Consider the following 20,765-nt stretch of genomic DNA (forward strand, 5'->3'; position numbering starts at 1 on the left):
GGGTCGATTTTCTTACTCATCCCATTGTAGATGGACAACAGATTCAGAGAGAATAGGGGACTTGGTTAAGACACCAGCCCACCAGTTGTGTGGGGCCCATGTGATCCAAGTGCACACCCTCAGCCATTGTCTCTCCTCACTGGCCACTGAGTCAGAGACAGAGACATCTTCAGAGCCTCGGCACATAATATGCTCCCAGGGAATATTGTGGATGGGTTAAAGCTTGTTTCCAAGCCAGGACCTGCAACTCCCAGCCCAGGACACCTCCACTTCCCATCTTTGCCCCAAATGTATGCTACCTTTTGAAGAAGAGAGCCAGCCGTGAGAAGCCAAAAAATCGATAAAGGTGATCATATCACCATAGCTGTTACTGTGGTTGCTGTTTCTCACATTACCGAACCCCACTTGGTGCAACATTCTAAGAAGCATCTTTATATCTGTTAATTTGTAACACGCATACAAGAGGGCTGCCAGTCACTTCCCTGCTTTCTCAGATGAGCAAACCTAAGGCAGAGAAAGATTAAGAAACTTGCCTAAGTCACACAGCTGGTGAGCGGCAGAGCCAAGATCATGCATCAACTTTGACTTTTTGGGAACTCAGCCTCATCCCTCCATCCCTTGCCCTCACACCAGCTTTTAAGAGAAAATGTAGCCTTGAAACCGGAGGCTTCGGTTCTAAGCAGCAATGAGCTTAGGCAAGAACCTCTCTGAGCCTGTTTCCTGGTCTGTAAATGGGGGGGGGGGGTGACTTGGTGCTTCCTCTGCTGATCTCATAGGGTCATCGTTGCAACTAGAGCAGAAGGGATGTGGCTGTATTTTGTAAACTTCCTAGCTCCGTGCACATGACATCCACCCTGCTTCGTGGGCGACTCACGTGTGGCCAGCCGTTTTGGCCCCAGGGAACTTCTTCAGCCTGTCAGCTCCCGGGGCATCTCTGCCACCCCTGCTGCAGGAGGGCCCGGAACGATGCTCCGTCTTCAGGCGTCCTCTTGGTTCAGGCTTATGCTCATACAGAGAGCAGCTGAGTTCCTGCACCCCATGTGCTTCCCCATCCACAGCCACCCCTCACTGCCAGGCTGGATGGCAGGACAGGCTGGGTATGGAGGCTGGCAGTGGAGATGGTGATGGTCCAGAATTGGAGCCTCTGGGACACGCTGAAAACACACATTCTGGAGCCCAGCATCAGAGATGCTCTGGGGGATCTGCGTTAGCGGAGTCCCCTGGCCAGTTCTGCAGCCAGCAGATTGGAGATTAGAGTCTGTTCATCCAACAAACCTGTACAGGCTCTGACTCCGTGATGCACCTTGAGTGCTAGCTGGTTAGGTTCTGGAGCTGCCTGCCATATCGGGGATCATGTCTGGATCTTCCATACTTCGGCAGGTTATTTAATCTCAGTGGTTTGTTCATCAGTACCAAGAATAATGTCTAACACAACTGGGTATTTACCCCAAAGATACAAAAGTAGGGATCCGAAAGGGTACATGCACCCCTATGTTTATAGCAGCAATGTCCACAATGGCCAAACTGTGGAAAGAGCCAAGATGTCCATCGACAGATGAATGGATAAAGAAGAGGTGGTATATATATACAATGGAATATTATGCAGCCATCAAAAGGAATGAGATCTTGCCATTTGCAACGACGTGGATGGAACTGGAGGGTGTTTTGCTGAGCGAAATAAGTCAAACAGAGAAAGACATGTATCATATGACCTCACTGATACGAGGAATTCTTAATCTCAGGAACCAAACTGAGGGTTGCTGGAGTGGGGGGTGGGGTGGGAGGGATGGGGTGACTGGGTGATGGACACTGGGGAGGGTGTGTGCTCTGGTAAGCGCTGTGAATTGTGCAAGACTGTTGAATCTCAGATCTGTACCTCTGAAACAAATAATGCAATATATGTTAAGAAAAAAAAAAAGAAGGTAGCAGGAGGGGAAGAATGAAGGGGGGGAATCGGAGGGGGAGACGAACCATGACAGATGATGGACTCTGAAAAACAAACTGAGGGTTCTAGAGGGGAGGGGGGTGGGAGGACGGGTTAGCCTGGTGATGGGTATTAAAGAGGGCACATTCTGCATGGAGCACTGGGTGTTATGCACAAACAATGAATCATGGAACACGTCATCTAAAACTAATGATGTAATGTATGGGGATTAACATAACAATAAAAAATTAAAAGAAAAAGAATAATGTCTAGTGCATATTGCCTGTTTCCTGCAAGGTAGTCACAACGGTGTGCTGGTAAACACCCGACCGCCGGCGCCCTGCGGGGAGACCGTGATTTCAGTGGTGCGAACCCTCTCACTGTGGCCGATGTGATGCCAGGTTCCCGGTGTGAGGCCGCCGTGCACGGAGGCGGGAAGAGGCGTGCAGCAGCTCCTTGCGGCTTGGAATTTCCACTTCGGGGATTCAGTAGACGTAAATACACTAAGAGCAGAGGTGATCGTAAAAGTAGAGTAAAATTATTTGGAAATGATGAGTTGTGAGTATCATTACCTTTATTTTTCATAATTTACTTAATTTTAACTGTGCATGATTTAATTTTCAATCACAGAACATTTTTTAATTTTATTAAAATTTAGTAGTGCTTATGAGCTGCGACAAGCTGGTTCCAGCATCCCCCTGGGTAGCTACTCTGATTATCCTTATTTTACAGATGAGGACCCTGGAGCACGGAGAAGCTAAGTGACTCGTTCAGGGTCACAGGCTGGGCCGGGATTCAAACCCATTAGTCCGCCTTCAGAACCTAGCCACTGAGGATAATCATCGTCCTAGTCCCCTAGGATTATCGCGTACAGTGCACTTAGATGAACGTCTGGCACCTTCCGTGTGCTCGGTCAGTGCTGGCTGCTATCGGCATCGTTCTGTTCATCCATGCGAGTGACCCATCAGTGCACCCGGCACAGTTTCTGTCCCGATGAACTCTCTGGGTTGGGGCTGTCTGGGTTTGGGTCGTGGCTCCTCCCCTGACTTTGTGAAGCGAGCCCATCAAGTGATCTTGCTTCTTCTCTCCAGGCCACAGGATGAGGCGGCTGCAGAGGGCAGGCCGGCCCTGGGAACAATGCACAGTGCACACTGCCCTGCCTGGACCTGCTATTGGGCAGACAAGCCAGGTGAGCTGGGCTGGTGCGTGTGGCGGGCAGGCAAGCACCCTGGGGCAGCGCAGCCCACCCATCCCAGCCCCTCAGGCCTCCCTGCCAGGTTGGTGTGGGCGTCAGGAAGCCAGCGTCCCGGTCGGAGCAGGCTGTCATTGTCCCGCGAGGTGAAAGCATCGCCGTGGTGCTGGCCTGTGGTGCCCCCACCTCTCAGCCCTTCCTTTGAACCCTGACAGTAATCCCACATGCACATGAGGCCGCCAAGCCAGCGTGTCTGATGTCCTTTCCGGCTTTTGTAATGTCATTTCCCGTCGGGGATGGGGAGATGCGCTATTGATGTGGAAGGGTCACTCGTTGGCATAACATTTCTGACACAAGGAGAACATCAGCACGAACGGACCTTCTGATTCACATATTGTGGGCAGTTCATGCTGGGCTTTCTCGTGTCTTTCTTCCGCCTCCTCCTCCTCCATCTTCCTTGGCCACTTTGGGGACCATCCATTCAGAAAACGTAGCTGTGGAAGTCGAACCCCCGCGGGGGGGGGCCCACATCTTTAGGAAGTGCTTGGTTCCTGGTGAATTAACTGCTGGTGATCTCACTCGAGAATGAAATGTAAAAGGACCCTGAGAAGTCATAGCAGCAAAGCCCTTGAGTCTTTGATGCCGTGAATACCGTTATGATACAATGAGTCTAATTAATATAGTGTGGTATGATCAGATAGTGTAACGTCAGCCGTCCGGAGCAGGGCTCAGCAAGCACTTTTGTAAAGGGCAGGGAGTAGCTATTTTAGCTTTGCCGATTGTCCTGCCTCTGTCGGACTACTCAGCGTGGCCGTTGAAGCAGGAAAGCAGCGTGGACGGTACATTAAGGAACGGGTGTGGCTGTGTTCCAATTAAACTTTACGTGCTCTCATGAAAACCCCCCTGCTTTTGGCCGCGGTCGCAGGCGGCAGGCCAGATCTGGCTCACGAGCCACGGTTTGCCCACCCCTGGCCCCGAGCACTGGTTTAGGAGTCAGACAAGTTGAACTGATATCCTGGCTCCACTACTTTTTGTGAAAAGTGAGAATGTTGGGGAGTTATTTCATCTCTGGTGCCGTCTGTAAAATGCAGATGAGGATGGCGGGTAAAGTACTGGGTTGTGGAGAAGTGAAATAGACCGTGCGTGTGAGATGCTGAACACCGTGCCAGGCAGCAGGAGGGCGCGTTCATGGGAGCTGCCCTGGTTGGGGAGGGTGAGGAGAAGGAGGAGGAGGGTGAGGAGGAGGAGAAGGAGGAGGGTGAGGAGGAGCAGGAGGGTGATGATGATGAGAAGGAGATGATGAGGAGGAGGAGGGTGAGGGTGAGGATGAGGATGATGATGATAAGGAGGTGAGGAGGAGGAGGAGGGTGAGGAGGAGGGTGATGACAATGATGAGGAGGATGATGATGATGATGATGGGGAGGAAGAAGGGGTGATGAGGAGGAGGAGGGTGATGATGAGGAGGAGGCTGATATGAGGAGGAGGAGAAGGGTGATGATGATGAGGAGGGTGAGGAGGAGGAGGGTGATGACAATGATGAGGGTGATGAGGAGGAGGAGGAGGAGGGTGATGAGGAGGAGGAAGGTGAGGAGGAGGAGGCTGATATGAGGAGGAGGAGAGTGAGGAGCAGAGGGAAGGAAGGGGAAGAGGGTGAGGAGGCAGCAGGGGAGGAGGTAGAGAGGAGGGCGGGTCTCCAGCACTCTAGACTCTGCCCTGCTGCTGACCTGGTGGCCTGAGCAAGCTCTTGCCCCTGCCTGGCTTCAGTTTTGTCACCTGGCAGGTAAGGTTGGACTTGGGGGTGCCCAGGCTTCCTTTCCACTCAGTGCTCCTGGGATCCTGCAGGTCCCTCCGTGATGACCAAAACCCATAGGGGACTCTAGCTAGACTGGTGCTGCTTTAGGCATTTCAACGTGGACACGGCACGGAGCCATGGGCTGTGGTCACCTGAAAGCCTGGACTCTGCTGGAAAGCCCGTGGGCAGCTCTGTGAGCTTGAGCGAGCCCCTCATTCATTCATGTGTTCCTTCAGAGACTCTGCAGCATCTGCTCTGAGCGGGGTGACGCTGAAGCAGTGCAGATGGGGACAACCATACCAGCTGGCCACCCTCCTGGGTCTCTCCCTCGGGAGAAAGTCTGATCTGGCAGTGGTCACTGCAGTGTCCACATCCCAGCTCCCAGAATCTGTAAATAGGGTCTTCACAGATGTAAATAATGTAAAGGATCTCAAGATGAGAGCACCCTGGATTTGGGCTGTGCCCTGCATCCGGGGACACGGTACTTCCAAGACACACAGTAGAAGAGACGCAGACACAAGGGAGGCCACGTGAGGACAAAGGCAGGGGTGGAGGGACGTGGCCATGAGCAGAGCCTGGAAGAGGCAGGAAGGACCCCCCACAACCCAGAGCCTTTGCAGGGAGCATGGCCCTGCGACACCCTCCTTGCGGACCCCTGCCTCCAGAGCCGTAAGGGAACACATGTCTGTGGTTTAAGCCCCCAGTTTGTGGCCGTCTGTGGTGGCAGCCGAAGGACGCTGACCCTGTCACCGAGGTCAGCGTGGCTGCGGACAGCGAGGCCTGGATTCTGCCTTGAGCCAGCCATACCTCCAGCATGACGCTTGCTCGTGTCCCTTGAGGAAATGCCATCTCCTGATAAGTGGAAATATTTTTTCAGTGGAGACATTGCAGGTCCAACTTGTTAATGAGGTTCAGTGTCCTGTTTCAATTCCCGGGTCAGTGCTGGTGCAGAAAGGATGTTTCGAGTTCTGAGTGATGCGTGGGCCAAGGAGTTCAGCCAAGTGCGTGCTGGGTCAAGAAGTGATTTCTGTGTGTGCGTGTGCATGCACACGCCTACGTGTTAATATTTTTTTGTTAAGGATCAAAACTATGCTTTAAAAAGTTATAAAACTACATAGTGTGTTGTAAAATACAAGATAATACTGTAGATTATAATCAATTAACTTCCCACCTCGTATCTTTTTGTTCTGTTTGTTTGTTCGTGTTTTGAGTTTGGTTTGGGCTTTATCATTCGTTCCATTTTGGTCAACAAATTCTTAGCAAGTGGGCCCCGGGGCATGGGGGAAGCCCATCTGATTTCCCTACTTTGGAAAGTTAATTTAGCTTTCTATGCTCAGTTTCCTCATTTAAAAATGGAGCTCGTACAGGGGCTCGTGGTTATCGTGAAGATAAAGGAGAAGCCACTCCTCAGGGATCCCAGGCAGTGCCCTCCCTGTAGGCGCCTTGTCTGCGTCCTGTCTTGGGCTTGAGTTTAGGATGAGCATGACATAGCTTACTGAAGTGACACCTCAGTGTTTTTACACGTGTGTGCTGAATGCATGCAACATGGCTGGGAAATGAAATATTTTGGCATAGTTTTTAGTTTTTATTTATTTATTTTTAAAGATTTTATTTATTTTATTATTTAATTGACAGAGAGAGAGAGAGCGTGAGGGGGAACACAAGTAGGGGGAGTGGGAGAGGGAGAAGCAGACTTCCGGCTGAGTAGGGAGCCCGATGCGGGGCTCGATCCCAGGACTCCAGGATCATGACCTGAGCCGAAGGCAGTCGCTTAACCAACTGAGCCACCCAGGCGCCCCTGGCCTAGTTTTTAGATAAATTGATATTTACCCCCTTGGGCACCAAAGGATCCCCAGCTCCAATGCCCTCAGACAAAACAAAATAAAGGAAATCCAAACTCACCTTCGATGAAAATGATTCTAACCTGGAGACCTCTCAGCCAAAATGGCACCGGGAATGGTTTGGTTGCAGCTGATGTTTCAGCCTGGCGAAGGGGTCAGGCCAAGAGAGGACGCAGGGAAGGGGAACCCACGCCCCATTTCCCTCCTCCCTGGACCAGGAATGGCCACCTGCATAAAGGGGACGAGGCTCCTGACAGATGAGGACTCAGCTTTATCGTTGGGGAGGGGGGGCTCAGCTTTGGAGTTAGACCTACCTGGCTTTAGCAGTCATTTAGAAACTTCTGTGAGCCCTGGTGTCTGTCTGTGAAGGGTTTAACCAGAAGAGCCCCACAAGGCTGCTGGAGGGACTGGAGGAGATGAGGTTCAGAGAGCAGTGGAAACAGTGATGGGCCCCGCCCCTTATCCTAACAGATGGTCAGACACGTGCCAGTGCTGTAGTGAGCTCTCCGTCAGGGGAGGCATTCAAGCACTGAGGGGGACACAGGCACAAAGAAGAGTGCTGCCCTGAGGACCTCGAGGTCCCATCCTTCTACAGCCTTTCTCACATCGTCAGGTGCTGTTGAGCCATGGCTCCTTCGTGGGCTGAGCCCAGGTATGCACAGAGCTCCAGCCTTTTCCAGCCCCTGCTTCGTCCATGTCCACAGTGACAGTGACCCCAGGCCACAGCCTGCAACTCTGTCCTACCTATTTTACTGTAGAGCCACTTCAAAACGGTGCTCACTATTAGCCCAGAAATAGACAAGTTCATTTTATAATATTTTATTGTATTTGGGTCACTTTAAAACTTGCCAGCCTTGCTTGAAAAGCTTAATCCCCGAGTGTCCACTCTCCAATCTGTGGCACAGCTCGCTGGAGGAGAGGCTCTCAGCCTCGGCCCTCTCTGTAGGACACCCCCTCCGATCCCAAGTCTTGAAACTTTTTTTGCTACCAAATGATAACAGCTTCCTCGTTCTTTATTCGTGACTCGAACTATGGCAGCCAATCAGAGCATGAGATAATCAGCATGACTGGTTCCCAAAGCAGTGAAACTTGACCTTCAAGTCACTCTGAATTTGACTCGTGTGCAATTTCTATTAGGTTTTGTGAAATTATGAAAATAGCTCCTGGGTCACCAGCGTGACGTGCTCAGAGTGATGGAGAGGCGCCCGCCTGCGCTTCATGCCGGGCCTGTGTGAGGGCCTGGGGATGCAGGCTGCGTGTGCGAGTGCCCTGCTCATGTGGAGGGCTTCCTGGTCCTGGGGGCGAGGAGTGGGGCTGTGTGCAGCCACCAACATTTACAGAACAAGGACATGAGGGAGATCCTAGACCCAAAGAAGGACAGCAAGGACAGCAGAGCTGGGGACTGTTGGGTGTGAAGTCATGGCGGTGGAGTTTCAATGGGATCTTGATGAAGGAGGAGGAGTTCAAGTGGGGAAGGGTGTGTCAGACAGAGGGAACAGCGTGTGCAAAGGCTGGGAGGCCTGGCAGGGCGTGGAGAGCTGGGAGCCAGGGAGAGAGGGACCGTGGGTAGGAGTTAGATTATACACGCCCTGGTGGCTCATGTTGATGTGCCCAGGGGTCTCCAGCAGGGTCTTTTGTCAAAGCTGTTGGCTCTGAGTATACAAACCCCAGCAGGTGTAACTACAGGTACACCTCTGACAGTGTCAGTCCTCATTACAGGAACTCTGACTCCTCGGGGTTTTTTGTTTTTGTTTTTGTTTTGTTTTTGAAACTCTGACTCTTTGAATTGCATAATTAGAAAGACCCCTTTGGCTATATCTCCATCTCAGGGGAAAGAGCCCCTTCTTGACCTTGGTGGGAACTCAGTTCTTGCAGCTGTAAATATTGGGCCTTCCTGGGTACCCCCCAAGAAGCCAGGGTTTGATAGAAGAACACATGTAGAAAAAGGAGGTTGTGGGTCCTCCCATGGAGGGGTGTTTTCTGGGATGGAGGTTTGTGTGCAGGCGTGTACCTGGGGTTAGCACCTGTGGGTGGAGGTGCAGGATGCGGGATGGGCAGACAGAGGGGTGAGCTGAGATGCGGGAGCCCTGGGCCTTGGAGGGCCCTGCAGAGCTGTCCTCGTCCTCGGAGGGTGAGGGTTAGGGTTAGGTGAGGCAGTGCCCCTTAGCTGAGGGGCATGGACGTAGATGGTCATGCAGGTGGCACTCCCAGCATCTAGGGGAAGGAGTACCCGGATGAGCCCCAAATGGTGGCAGCCCCCATAGCATCTGAGTCAGGAACTGAGATCTGACCATTGGGCAAGGATCTGATTGCTCAGGTCCTCACCACCCTGAGCTTTGGGGTCACGACCTGTCCCGGGCTGGCTGGCAAGCTGTGTGGCCGGTTGCTTTGGAATCAGGCGGCCAGCTGTGGTCAGATGCACCGAGGTCTGAGAGGGTGCCCTTGAGTCGAGGCGAGGGCACAGACCACAGGCCCTTTCCAAGGGCAGCTGTGGTGTGGGATGTGTTCAAGCCTTGCTAGTCTGGTACAGCGTTCCAGACTTTCCTGGCTGACCCTAGAAACGGCAAAGTCAGTACATTTAGAAGCAGGTCACATTTAGTACATCTGGTAAATAGCTCATGCTTTTTTTTTTATTAAATATATTAAAATTTTTTTAATTTAATGTCAGCACACAGTGTTATGTTAGTTTCAGGTGTACAATATAGTGATTCAACACTTCCATCCATCACCTGGTGCTCCTCAAGACAAGTGCACCCCATAATCCCCACCACCTGTTTCCCCCCATTGCCCCACCCACCTCCCCTCTGCTGACCAGCAGTGTGTTCTCTAGAGCTAAGAGTCTGTTTCTTGGTGTGTGTGTGTCTCGCTCTCTCTCTTTTTCTCCCTTTGCTCATTTGTTTTGTTTCCTAAATTCCGTGTAAGTGGAATCATGGTATTTGTCTTTCTCTGACTGACTTATTCCACTTAGCATTATACTCTCTAGCTCCATCCTGGTGTTGCAAATGGCAGGATACCATTCTTTTTGGTGGCAGAATAGTATTCCATTGTCTATCTATACCACATCTTCTTTATCTATTCATCAGTCTGATGGACACTTGGGCAGCTTCCATATCTTAGCTATCATTGATAAAGCTGCTGGAGACATTGGGGGGCATATATCCCTCCGAATCAGTATTTTTGTATCCTTTAGGTAAATATCCTTTAGGTGGTGCAATTGCTGGGGCATAGGGTAGCTCTATTTTTAACTTTTTGAGGAATCTCCATAGTGTTTTCCACAGTGGCTGCACCAGTTTACATTCCCACCAAGAGTGTGGGAGGGTTCCCCTTTCTTTGCATCCTCTCCAACATCTGTCATTTCCTGACTTGTTAATTTTAGCCATTCTGACCGACGTGAGAAGGTTTCTCATTGTGGTTTTGATTTGCATTTCCCTGATGCTGAGTGATGCGGAGCATCTTTTCATGTGTCTGTTGGCCATTTGTAGGTCTTCTTTGGAGAAATGTCTGTTCATGTCTTCTGCCCATTTTTTAACTGGATTATTTGTTTGTTGGGTGTTGAGTTTGGTAAGTTCTTTATAGATTTTGGATGCTAGCCCTTTATCTGATAGGTCATTGGCAAGTATTTCTCCCATTCTGTAGATTGCCTTTTACTTCTGTTGATTGTTTCCTTCACTGTGCAGAAGGTTTTTATTTTGATACAGTCCCAATAGTTCATTTTTGCTTTTGTTTCCCTTGCCTCCAGAAATATATTCAGAAACAAGTTGCTAGAGCCGATGTCAGAGAAATTACCGCGTGTGCTCTTCTCTAGGATTTTTATGGGTTCAGGTCTCGCATTTAGGTCTTTAATCTGTTTTGAGTTTATTTTTGCATATGGTGTAAGAAAGTGGTCCAGGCTCACTCTTCTGCATGCGGCTGCCCAGTTTCCCCCACACCATTTGTTGAAGAGACTGTCTTTTTCCCATTGCATGTAACTGTGGGTTCATTTCTGGGTTTTCTATTCTGTCCCATTGATCTATGTGTGTCTTTTTGTGCGAGTACCAGACTGCGTTGATCACTACAGCTTTGTAATAGAGCTTGAAGTCCAGAATTGTGATACCTCCCGTTTTTTCTTTTTCAAGACCGCTTTGGCTATTTGGGGATTTGGGGAATAGACAGCTCACTTATGTCAAAGTTGCCCCTCGGCAATTTGCCGGCTCTGGAAAGCCACAGGCCTATGTGTCCCGTCCCATATTAGAGGCCCGTGTGGCCGGGAAGGCAATCCCCAGCAGCCGTGTGGTCCCAAGTGCTTCCTGACCCTCCCAGTTGCGGGGCGGGTCATCAGCCACCAGGGATGCCTAGGTCTGGCCAGTGAAATGGGAGCACACACAGCACACGCCACGGCCAGGGGCAAGCAGCGGGGGCCCTGAGGCACTGCTCGTGCTGACCTCTCTGCTTCTCGAAAACCTTGCAGCTACAAGGCGGTGGGGCTGCTGAGAACTGGGGTCCTGCGGGAGCACCAGGAGCACAGCACCTGCTGACCCTCACTGGACATGCTAATGAGCAAGAAAGAAACCTATGCTTCGTTGAGCCATGGGGGACTTGGGGGCTTAATTTGTTCCCAAAGCATGATCTGGCCCCTCTGGACTAACACAGAAATTGATGCCAGAGGGGGATGTTGGTATCAGAACAACGTCAAACATGCAGCATCGGCTCAGCAGTCAGCGGATGAAGAGACACACCGGCGCTGGAACCTGTGATCTGCGGAGGCAGATGTTTGATAAGACCTGCAGGAGCTTGGCATACGTGACGAACTTGCATCTTTAGAGAAAGATGTTGGAGCATAACACAAAGCATGCACGCTGCGATTGGCCCCACTTGGCAAAGTACAATAAAAGAGACAAGCTCAAGAAGGCATCTTGTTTACACCAAAAAGGAAAAGGAATCAAGGGTCTTGCGCTGTTGAAAAGCCAGACGCCGCTCAACACAGCAACAGAAAGAGCACAGCTGGAGGAGCTCTGAGAGACAGAGACCTGGGAAGAGCTTGTAAACTGATTTTGGCTAATTACGTTTTCTCGAGGCCAAGCGCAGACTAACGGAGCACTGCCCCGTAAATCCTTTCGGTCGGGTGGAGTGACTCATGGCAGAGATTAATGGCGAGACCTTCCCAAAGAAGCCCAACAAGTTCCAGAGAGAGAAGGTGAGGGTGAAACAGAGAAATACATCCTCATGAGCACTGTGTCTTGAAATGCAAGCAGGCATGTTTATTGACTCATGAGGCTGACGGCAGTCAGATAGACAAGAAGCCTCCTGGCTTTCTCATGAGGGTTTTCCTGCCAACGAAAGCCTTGGTCCCCAACCTTCTACAGGCAGAAGGTGGCCTAGAAAGTGGTACAGCCTCTGAAGAGGGCACATCCCCAATATCCGCTTTGGGGGGCCCCTGGACGATGAAAAGCAGGGAAGAGCTTTTCAGGGATGTGCAGAAGCAAGGGCAGGGAGCCCTGGTCAGGATGCATTTCCCACCCCAGGTCAGCATCCTCCAGGGCTGCCCAGCTGGATTTGAGCAATGTCCAAGACCACTTCCTCTTTCCGAATGGCACTGTTGCCTGGGGTATCCATCCCTCCTCCCCATCCCCCACCTCTGCACACTGCAGGTGGACGGAGGGCAAGTAACTTGTCCTAACTCAGATGTTCCACCAAGAATGTCCGCATCTGCGTCTGCCATCCAGACCAGCATGCATCCCCAAAGACCCCGGGCTTCTCGCCGGAACGGAGTCCTGGTGGACCTTCCGGTTGTCTTGCTTGGAGAGGGGCTGAGTGTGTTGTCTGTGGGGAGAGGGAAGAAGAAGGGGCATTTGGGGACCAGAAGGGCAGACCATAGCAGAGATGGCAATGCTCACTGTTACAGTTACCAATCGCTGTGTCACAAATGGTCCCAACACGAAGTGATTTGAAATAACTGCTTATCATCACTATTCCTCCCTCCCCTGCAGGTGCAGACTTCAGAAAAGACACAGCAAGTTTGCTTTGTCTCTGCTCCGTGATGTCTGGGGCTCCGCTGGGAAGACGAGCAGCTGCGAGGGCTGGTGGCTGACGCGCTCCCTGTCCACGTGCTGCACGCAGGCTCTGGCAGGCACAGCTGGCCACGCTGGGGCTTCCAGAGGATGGAGGGGGGCGTCAGTCCTCTTCAAGGCCAGGCCTGGAGCCGGCCTGCTCTCCCCACCATGCCGCGGGCCCTGGGCTGCCCGTGGGGCTGCTCCACCACCTTCTCTTGCCAGGCTGCGGATGGCTGCAGGAAGGAAGGACCGCCTGAGCCGGCTACACGGGGCTGAAAACGCCGAACTAAGTGAGAGAAGCCCGACTGGACAGGCCATGTGTTGGGTGATTCCATTTATATGAAATATCCAGAACGGGTAGGGGTGTGGAGACGGAAAGATTTGTAGGAGTGACCGCTGGGGGCGGAGGGTTTTCTCTGAGGGGATGAAATGCTCTCGGGTTGACCATGCTAATGGCTAGCTTCATGACCCCGGGCAAGTTCCCTAGCCTCTCTGAGCCCCGGCTGCTGCATCTGGGTAAAATGGCATGAGAACAGCACCTGGCTTACCAGTGCTGTTTAGGCAGATTAGCTGCAGTAATCCGCTCCGTGCCCCGGGCAGCCCTGGCCGACGGGGAGCGTGGTGCTCGTCACGCTCCTGTTGCTTGTGCCTTCTACGGGGGAGAAAATCGAGTCCCGAGAAGCGAGATGATTGTCACAGGGGCTGTGAGGCCGGCCCTTTCCGTCCCTCCCTTCGGGATGCCGGCCACCAGCTGAGTTGGCGAGGTGGGCCTGGCCCGTCGGACCAGCCGCGCCCTCCCCGGGATCCAAGTGAGGCTCAGCCGTGGGGCTGCTGCGGTCTTGGTGCCCATGTGGCTCTTCAGCAGGCCTGCCGTTGTGGTTTGGAGAAATACATGGCATGCTGATTACTTAATCCTAAAACAACGAGAATTTTCTCTTTTTTAAGGGGCAATGACAGGAAGCTGGCAGCGTGGCAGGACTGGCCACACACGTCCTGGGCTCCTTTCTCGGGGGGTGGAGGGAGACGTGGCCTGTGAAGCAGGGCTGAATGGGGATCTGGGGTTGGCCTCCTCCCTCGCTTTCCTCCTGCAGGCCCAGGGGTGCACTCTGAGAACCGGCATGCGGCAAGCCATCCTGATCCCTGCGACCTCGCATCTTTGGATGGAAATGCTGCCCTGGTGGCCAGTGCTCAGCAGGCAGGCCATTTGGGCTGGCCTCGGGGCTCCCGAAAATGAGGGTTCACAAAGAGGAGACTAGCATAACCTGGCCGCCACTTACAGCCATGCACCCTGGGAAGTGGGGATCTTTGTCCCTGAACTTGGGTTCTATCACTCATTTGAGCATTCTCCCCCGGGGACGAAGATTCACTGCACACCAAGGAACCCCTGCCGAACCCTGGGGGAAGCGCTGGACAAGCAGACACAGCCCTCGTGGGGTGCAGGGTCGGGGTGGCAAGATGACCCCCGCAGGGAGTGATGGCCTCGAGAAGGAAGACAGAGCTCTGAGGGGAGACGTTGGATGGCATCTCTCCAACACTGACTGCCACTGTAGTGGGGTGCAGAGTGTCCCCCAAAAGGTGTGTCCACGACCGGGCCCTGTGAGTGTCCCAACCTGAAAACAGTGTCTGCAGACTAGGGATCAAGATGAGACCGTCCTGCATCTGAGCAGGCAGCTCGGAGACACTGGCCAGAGGACAGGCCACGTGTGAGGACAGAGGGGCAGAGATAAGGGCACCTGGGGCCACAGGAGGCTGGAAGAGGCCAAAGGACCCACCCCTAGGGCCTCCGGAGGGAGTGCGGCCATGCCCACACTGGGACTTCTGGACTCCAAGACTGTGAGGGAAGAGATTCCTGATTTCAAGCCCCCTCTCCCCCCCCCCCCCGACCCTCAGTATGACCCAGGGGAGGAAATGTGTCTCACGCTGGACCTGTGTGGCCATGGGATCTGTGTAGCTGTCACGGTGGCTGCTGATGGTGGCTGCCCACCTCCCCCTGGCCTGTGGGGAGGCGCCTGGGGGCTGGCTTCCTTCTCTATCCGAGGGTCCCTCCAGCCTCGAGAAGCTGAGGGAAGCCTCAGCCGGTGACGGGCAGGAGTTTGCAGGTGACCCTGCAGCTTTCTTGGCCCTCTGGAGCCGGCAGCTCGGGCCTCGCCCGGCCCTGCCTTCAGAGGCCCCGCGTCGCTCTGCTGAAGGCAGCATGCTGGGAATCAGGCACCGTGTACGCACTGGGCCTGTTCACCAGCACAGCACCTATGGCCAGGAGCAGGAGCGGGGACGCAAGGACGAGGCCTCACTCTCCTGGCACCCCTGCTCGTGCTGGGCTCATGCTGCGCGTGGGACCCACCCAAGCCCAGCCCCGTGCCCCAGAACTCACCTCCAGGTCCCATCTCACTAAGCTGCCCGGTCCCCCAATGTGGGACAAGCTGGACCCACCTAGTGTTTGAGCCCCATCCCCTCACAGGGGGTCACAGATGACAAGAGAGGATAGCGGTGACCCCGGGCCGTGGCGGGGGCTTCTAGCTCTGGTCTTCTGAGTCCTGTAGCTGCACGATGATGGTGTGAGGAGCTGGACCCACACGGTTTCGTGGGGTCCCTCCTGCCCTACCTGGGGCCACCACCCAGTCCCCTCGGCGCCCTGCCTGCCATTCCCCACCCCACCTGGCCAGAGCAAGCCCCGTGCCCCAAGCACCCCTTCTCCCCTGCGTTGAAATGCCACATCTCTGCCACCCTGCTGACTGTGACGGGTGCTCGCCCGGGCACAGGTGCCCGCTCGGTGAAGCGATGGCGCTAATGAGCAGAAACCGTCGTGTCTGAGCGTCTGTCGCAAGGACAAGGCCACGTCTGCTGCGGGCACGCCTTACGACCCCTTTGCTCCCGACCAGCCCCCAGGAACAGTTACCAATGGAAAAGACAGCCCTGAAAAAATGTGTGGGGGGCAGTGGCGCTCAAACGTGGCCCCGGGAGGAATCCTGCCACACCGTGACCAGTTCCTGCGCACACAGAGGACTGGAATACAGCTTCCCAGATGGTCCTAACCCTTAGTCACCCCGTTCCGCTCCGTTCTAGCCAATGCTGTTTCACTTCTTCGGGAAAATGCTGGATTCTGCCGGCTGCACCGATGTTGCCTGCTGCAGGGTGGAGGCCGCCGCAGGGAACACAGGTGTCACAGGGCCAGCGCCTAAACCTCCCGCCCGCTTCTAATTTCACCGAGAGAACTGCACACAGGCACACAAGGTAGCCTCCTGAGAGCCCACGGCCAGAGCTGCTGCTGGGCCCCATCTTCTGGCCCCCCTGAGCGTCCCGCTGCCTCACCTCCCGGGGCTGCTCCTGCACCCTGCGAGCTGTTTGTGCAATCCACGGCTGGAAGGACTCAGCACTGGTTGGCCCAACTCTCATTTGTTCAGAACAGGAGACTGCAGCTCAGAGAGGGGAGCAACTTGCCCAGAGTCACTCAGCTACATGGGGATCTGAGGATTCATTGCACACTGGGCCCTGGCCCCGGTTCCTGAGGCCTCAGCCCTAGTCTGCGTCCTTGAGCCCCTTCATGGTGGATCTCGAGCCTTGGTCCCTGACCCTGATGTCAGCCCTCTCCCGGGGCCGGCTCCTGCGTCTGCTGGCTCCCTGCAGAGCAGCTGGGGGCCTTCTCAGCTGCGCGGGCGGCTGTGCCCGCACAAAGATCTCGAGTCTTTGATGACCACAATGCTCGGTGCTGATTGACAAACGAGCTGGTACCTGAGCTGCTCAAGCAGAGTAATGACACCGTGTGTTAGCTCAAGGGCCGGCGGGGCAGCCCAGATAAAAACAAAAGGCCGGGATGGTCTGGGGGCAGCCTGCTGGGCCTCTGGGGCTCGGGGTCTTCATGCAGGACGGGAATCAGTCACTCCTGAATGCTATGTCCGGGCCTGCACCAGCATGCTGGGTGGTCCTGGGCTGGCCGCTTGTCAGCTCGTGCTTCTCCCACATCTCCGTCCCGCCGCTGCGACAGTTCCCGCCTGTCAATCACTCAGCAACTCAAGTAGTTACCAAGCCAGGCACTGCCCCAGGCTAACAATAATAACAGTGACAGCAAGGACAACAGTAATAGTAAGGACCCTGAAAACACCAGTGTTCCTATTTCATTTAATCTTCACAGCAACTTTGTGAAATAAATACTATTTTATCATAAACAGATCAGAAGATCAGATTTTATAGATCAGAAGCCTGGGTTACAGAGAGGTGAAGCAGTTTCCCCACTGCCACATCATAAGTGTTGGAGGCAGCATTCATTAACTTGGGAGCACATCTGTCTGGCTGTAGACCAGTGAGGGACATGGGGTAGAAAGTACAGCTCTTGCCTCCAGGCTTGCTTGCTCTTAGAAGGGGACACAAAGAAGAAACAGTTTGCTTTCTTCCACTGGATACCGTAACAGCTGCAAGCAATAGCTGGAACCATGGCAACCCTTTTGTGATATTGAGGAAGAGGCTGACATGTTGAGGATGAAAGAGCAGCAAGAGGGAAGAACATGGGTTCTCGATGATGGCACCCAGCTAACCATCTATGGAGCCACCAAGCCTTCCGCTTTCTTTTCCTGCAGGGAAAAAATATTTTCCTTATTGTATAAACTGCCTTGGATTGGGTTTCTGCTATTTAGAACCAAACACCTCCTCTCTGGTTCATGGTCTAGAAGGGAAACATCCTTCAGAGTGACCCTTCTGCAGGGAAACTTCCCGACAAATGTAAGTGCTCAGTAAGTGGGGGTCATTATGACGCAGATGATGGTGGTGGTGGTGATAGTGTTGCTGAGGATTCTGCTGTTCCTGCCAATATGGAAGGCCTGACTTTTAGAGAATACAGGCTTAGCATTTCCAGCCCATATCCTTTCAGGCTTGAACAGGATGATCTCAGGAAAGGCAAGGCATGACAAGGACCACTGCTTTGAGTTATCTTGGAATGCTAGTTTCTGCTCTTCTCCTCGTCTGAGTAGCAGCCACATACTGAATCTCAGCACCAGTCGGGCCAGGCTGGGCTTCTACTCGTGTTAGCATATCCAATACTCGAAGCCATCCCGTGACATTGGCACCATCCTTATTCTCCTTTTACAGATGGGGAGGTCCCGAGATGTTGAGCAGTTTATCCCCCCAAAACACAGGAGGAACTGGTGAAGCCAGGATTTGAATTCAGGTTTGGCAAATACTTTAATCTGCAGAGTGGGTGGAAACGGGAGTGTTCATCAGGGCCCACGGGGTGCACATCACTGTGGTCTTGGAGACAGACACACGTGCACAGACGTGGCCCAGAAATCTTTCCTCAGAAAATCCATCCTGTAGCAGGAAAAGTGCCAGTGTGTAAGGATATATTTACAAGGATATCTGTTACGGCATCATATGGTGTGGAAGCAAAAAACCAGACAAATAGACCAAACAACCTGGACACAAACAGAACATCCCTCAGTGGGGAGGGGGAACCGTGGCCCATCTGGGCTATGGGACATCAGCAGCGGATGAAGGAGGAGGGGGTCGGGGAGCATCGGGGGGGCCACCCCTGTGAGGAGAAAAATAAACTTATGTGAGCGGTAATGTTTATGGTTTCATCTCACTTGGGTAAAAAACAGAGATGGAATCTCCATTTGGGTATACATGGTTGTATTTGATTGTGTAAGCATAAGACAGGCATGGCAGGAAGTGTGCCACACTGCTCACACACGGAGAGCAGAAACAAACCAGGTGGAGCTGGGGGGGGGAGGGCCTTACAAAACACTCCTTTAACAAAATGCACCACCAATCTTTAGACATATGGAAAAGCCAAACAGTGAACCATGAGCCATTTCCTTGGATGACTCCTATTAATGCTCCCTAAGTAAACGTGGTATATGTGTGTGGTGGGCGGAATTGATATGGCTCCCTGACCTCTCCCCACTCCCCACATCCACATCTTTGGGCTCCCCTCCTCTTGATTGTGCCCACAACCTGCAACCTGCTTCTGACCCATAGAATATGGCAAAGGTGAAAGATTTTGCAGATGTAATTAAAGTCATCACAGAGCTGATTTTGAGTTGATCCAAAGGGCGATTCTCTTGGGTGGGACTAGATTAATCAGGCGAGAGCCTATAAAAGAGAGACTGAGACACTCCTTGATGTCAAAGACTCTCCTATTGGCCTTGAAGATGCAAGCCATCATGAGGTCCACAGCTGCAAGAAAAAGACTTCTGCCAAAAACCCAAGGGAGCTCAAAAGGAAGTCTTTCCCAGTTGAGCCTCTGATGAGAACACAGCCCAGGAGACACCCTGATTCAGCCTTGTGAGACCCCAAGCAGAGGACCCAGTGAAGCTGTGCCCAGATTCCTGACCCTCAGACACTGTGAGGGAGTAAATGTTTGTTGTTTTAAGCCACTAAGTTTGCAGTAAATTGTTACACAGTAATAGAAATGTAATGCAAAGCCCACAGCTAGAAAATTGGAACAGTACATAAGGGAATAACATGCAAAACCCAGGTCCGGCCCTTTTCACGCCCTGTCTCACTGTAGTGTCTGATGCCCCTTAAAGAACATCTTTCGTGTGCAAGGGGACCTCAATGGTGGGGAGAGGGGTTTGTTTTCAAGTATATGTGAATGATTTCCCCCCATTTACCTCCATAGAATATGTAGTATGCCCTCTCTTAAACAAATCTTGCTTGTTTTCATTTAACACTGTGTTCATTTAGCACTTTTTTATTAGCTCCTCTCCCCGCACCCCCCCCCCCCACCGTGCCTCCTGAATTCTCTTTCTCTGATGAAAAGGGGTCTTTTCTTCCACTCTCATGTGGACCAACCCTCCCCATTCCAACTTCTGACGGGTGAAGGTTTGGCAGAACCACAGATAACTCAGGTCTCTGAAAATGATTAGGTCAGCTAATGGATGCTTAGAGCCTGTAAAATTCACGAGGCTGTCAAATCATTTCCAGACACAGGAGGGACGAGCAGCAGAAGGGCTGGGAGCCTTGGCAGAGGAGGAAGCTGGGGCTTTATGGAGCCTGGAGACAGAAGGATGGGTGGCCCCACTCTGCCTTTGGGGCATTTTGGCAATCTGAATGTATTTTATTGGATTTTTTTTTCGTTATAAAAGGACTGTATGATTCTTTAACAAGTCAAGTGATTCAGAGGTAGATAAATGAAAAGATGAGCTAGGAATGCGCCTACAGATACCCTGGGGAAAGTGCCCCAAGGTGTGAGTTCAGGAGTGTAACAGCAGCGTGGTTTCATGGCCACCCCAAACGAAAACCCCAGAGTATTGAAAGAGTTAGATAAAGCGTGGCACATCCACATGTTAGAATGCCAGATGGCTGTTAGAAACGAAAACATGGTCGTATGTTGTGTCAGAATAACACAGAGCAACCAGAATGAACAGTCCCTAGCCACAGGCAGCAGCACGGATGAATCTTACCTACGTCACGTTGAGCAAACGGAGCCACACACCATACGATTCCATTTACATGAAAGCATAAAAACAGGCAAAGCAAACCTGTACCGTTGGAAGTCAGGGCGATGATTGCCCCTTGATGGGGGTGGCGGGGGAGAGTTGCAGAGGGGGAGAGTTTCTGGGGGCCGGTAACGTTTCTTGGTTTGGGTGATACTGCTCGGGTGTGTTCAGCTGGTAAAAATCCGTCCTGCTATACATTTATGATCTCTGCACTTCTCTGTAGGTGTGTTAGACTTTGGTTAGACGTTTGAAACTCAGTACCTCTTGTCATGACAAAATGTGACCACGTTTGTATACAATTCACACGCAGCACGTTGTTACAAAAGGAGACGTTTTAGAAATCCAGCAAAAAACGGTTTATGAATGATCTGAAGTCAAAAACGAAATACAGCTGACCTTTGAACAACAAAAGCTTGTACTGCGTGGGTGCGGCTACATGCGGGTTTTTTCCCATAAATACAGTCCAGTACCGAAGATGTGTTTTCTCTTCCTTACAATTTTCTTAATAATGTTTTCTTCTCTGTAGCTTACTCTGTTGTGAGAATACAGTACACAGT

General features: G+C 52.4%; 1 long non-coding RNA gene across 1 annotated transcript; it reads left to right on the forward strand.

Moving 5' to 3' along the window:
- The first annotated feature begins 2,137 nt into the window (after positions 1 to 2,137).
- Positions 2,138 to 18,230, forward strand: LOC123854927 (uncharacterized). The gene is made up of 5 exons (XR_006793422.2): positions 2,138 to 2,482; positions 2,657 to 2,836; positions 3,016 to 3,113; positions 11,197 to 11,922; positions 12,716 to 18,230. It is a non-coding gene; the product is annotated as an uncharacterized LOC123854927 (long non-coding RNA).
- Positions 18,231 to 20,765: the final 2,535 nt, after the last annotated feature.

This window comes from Mirounga angustirostris, unplaced genomic scaffold (genome assembly GCF_029215605.1).
Source record: "Mirounga angustirostris isolate CCGP_5_RB_7025 unplaced genomic scaffold, mMirAng1.0.hap1 SCAF_16, whole genome shotgun sequence".
NCBI classification, from domain to species: domain Eukaryota; kingdom Metazoa; phylum Chordata; class Mammalia; order Carnivora; family Phocidae; genus Mirounga; species Mirounga angustirostris.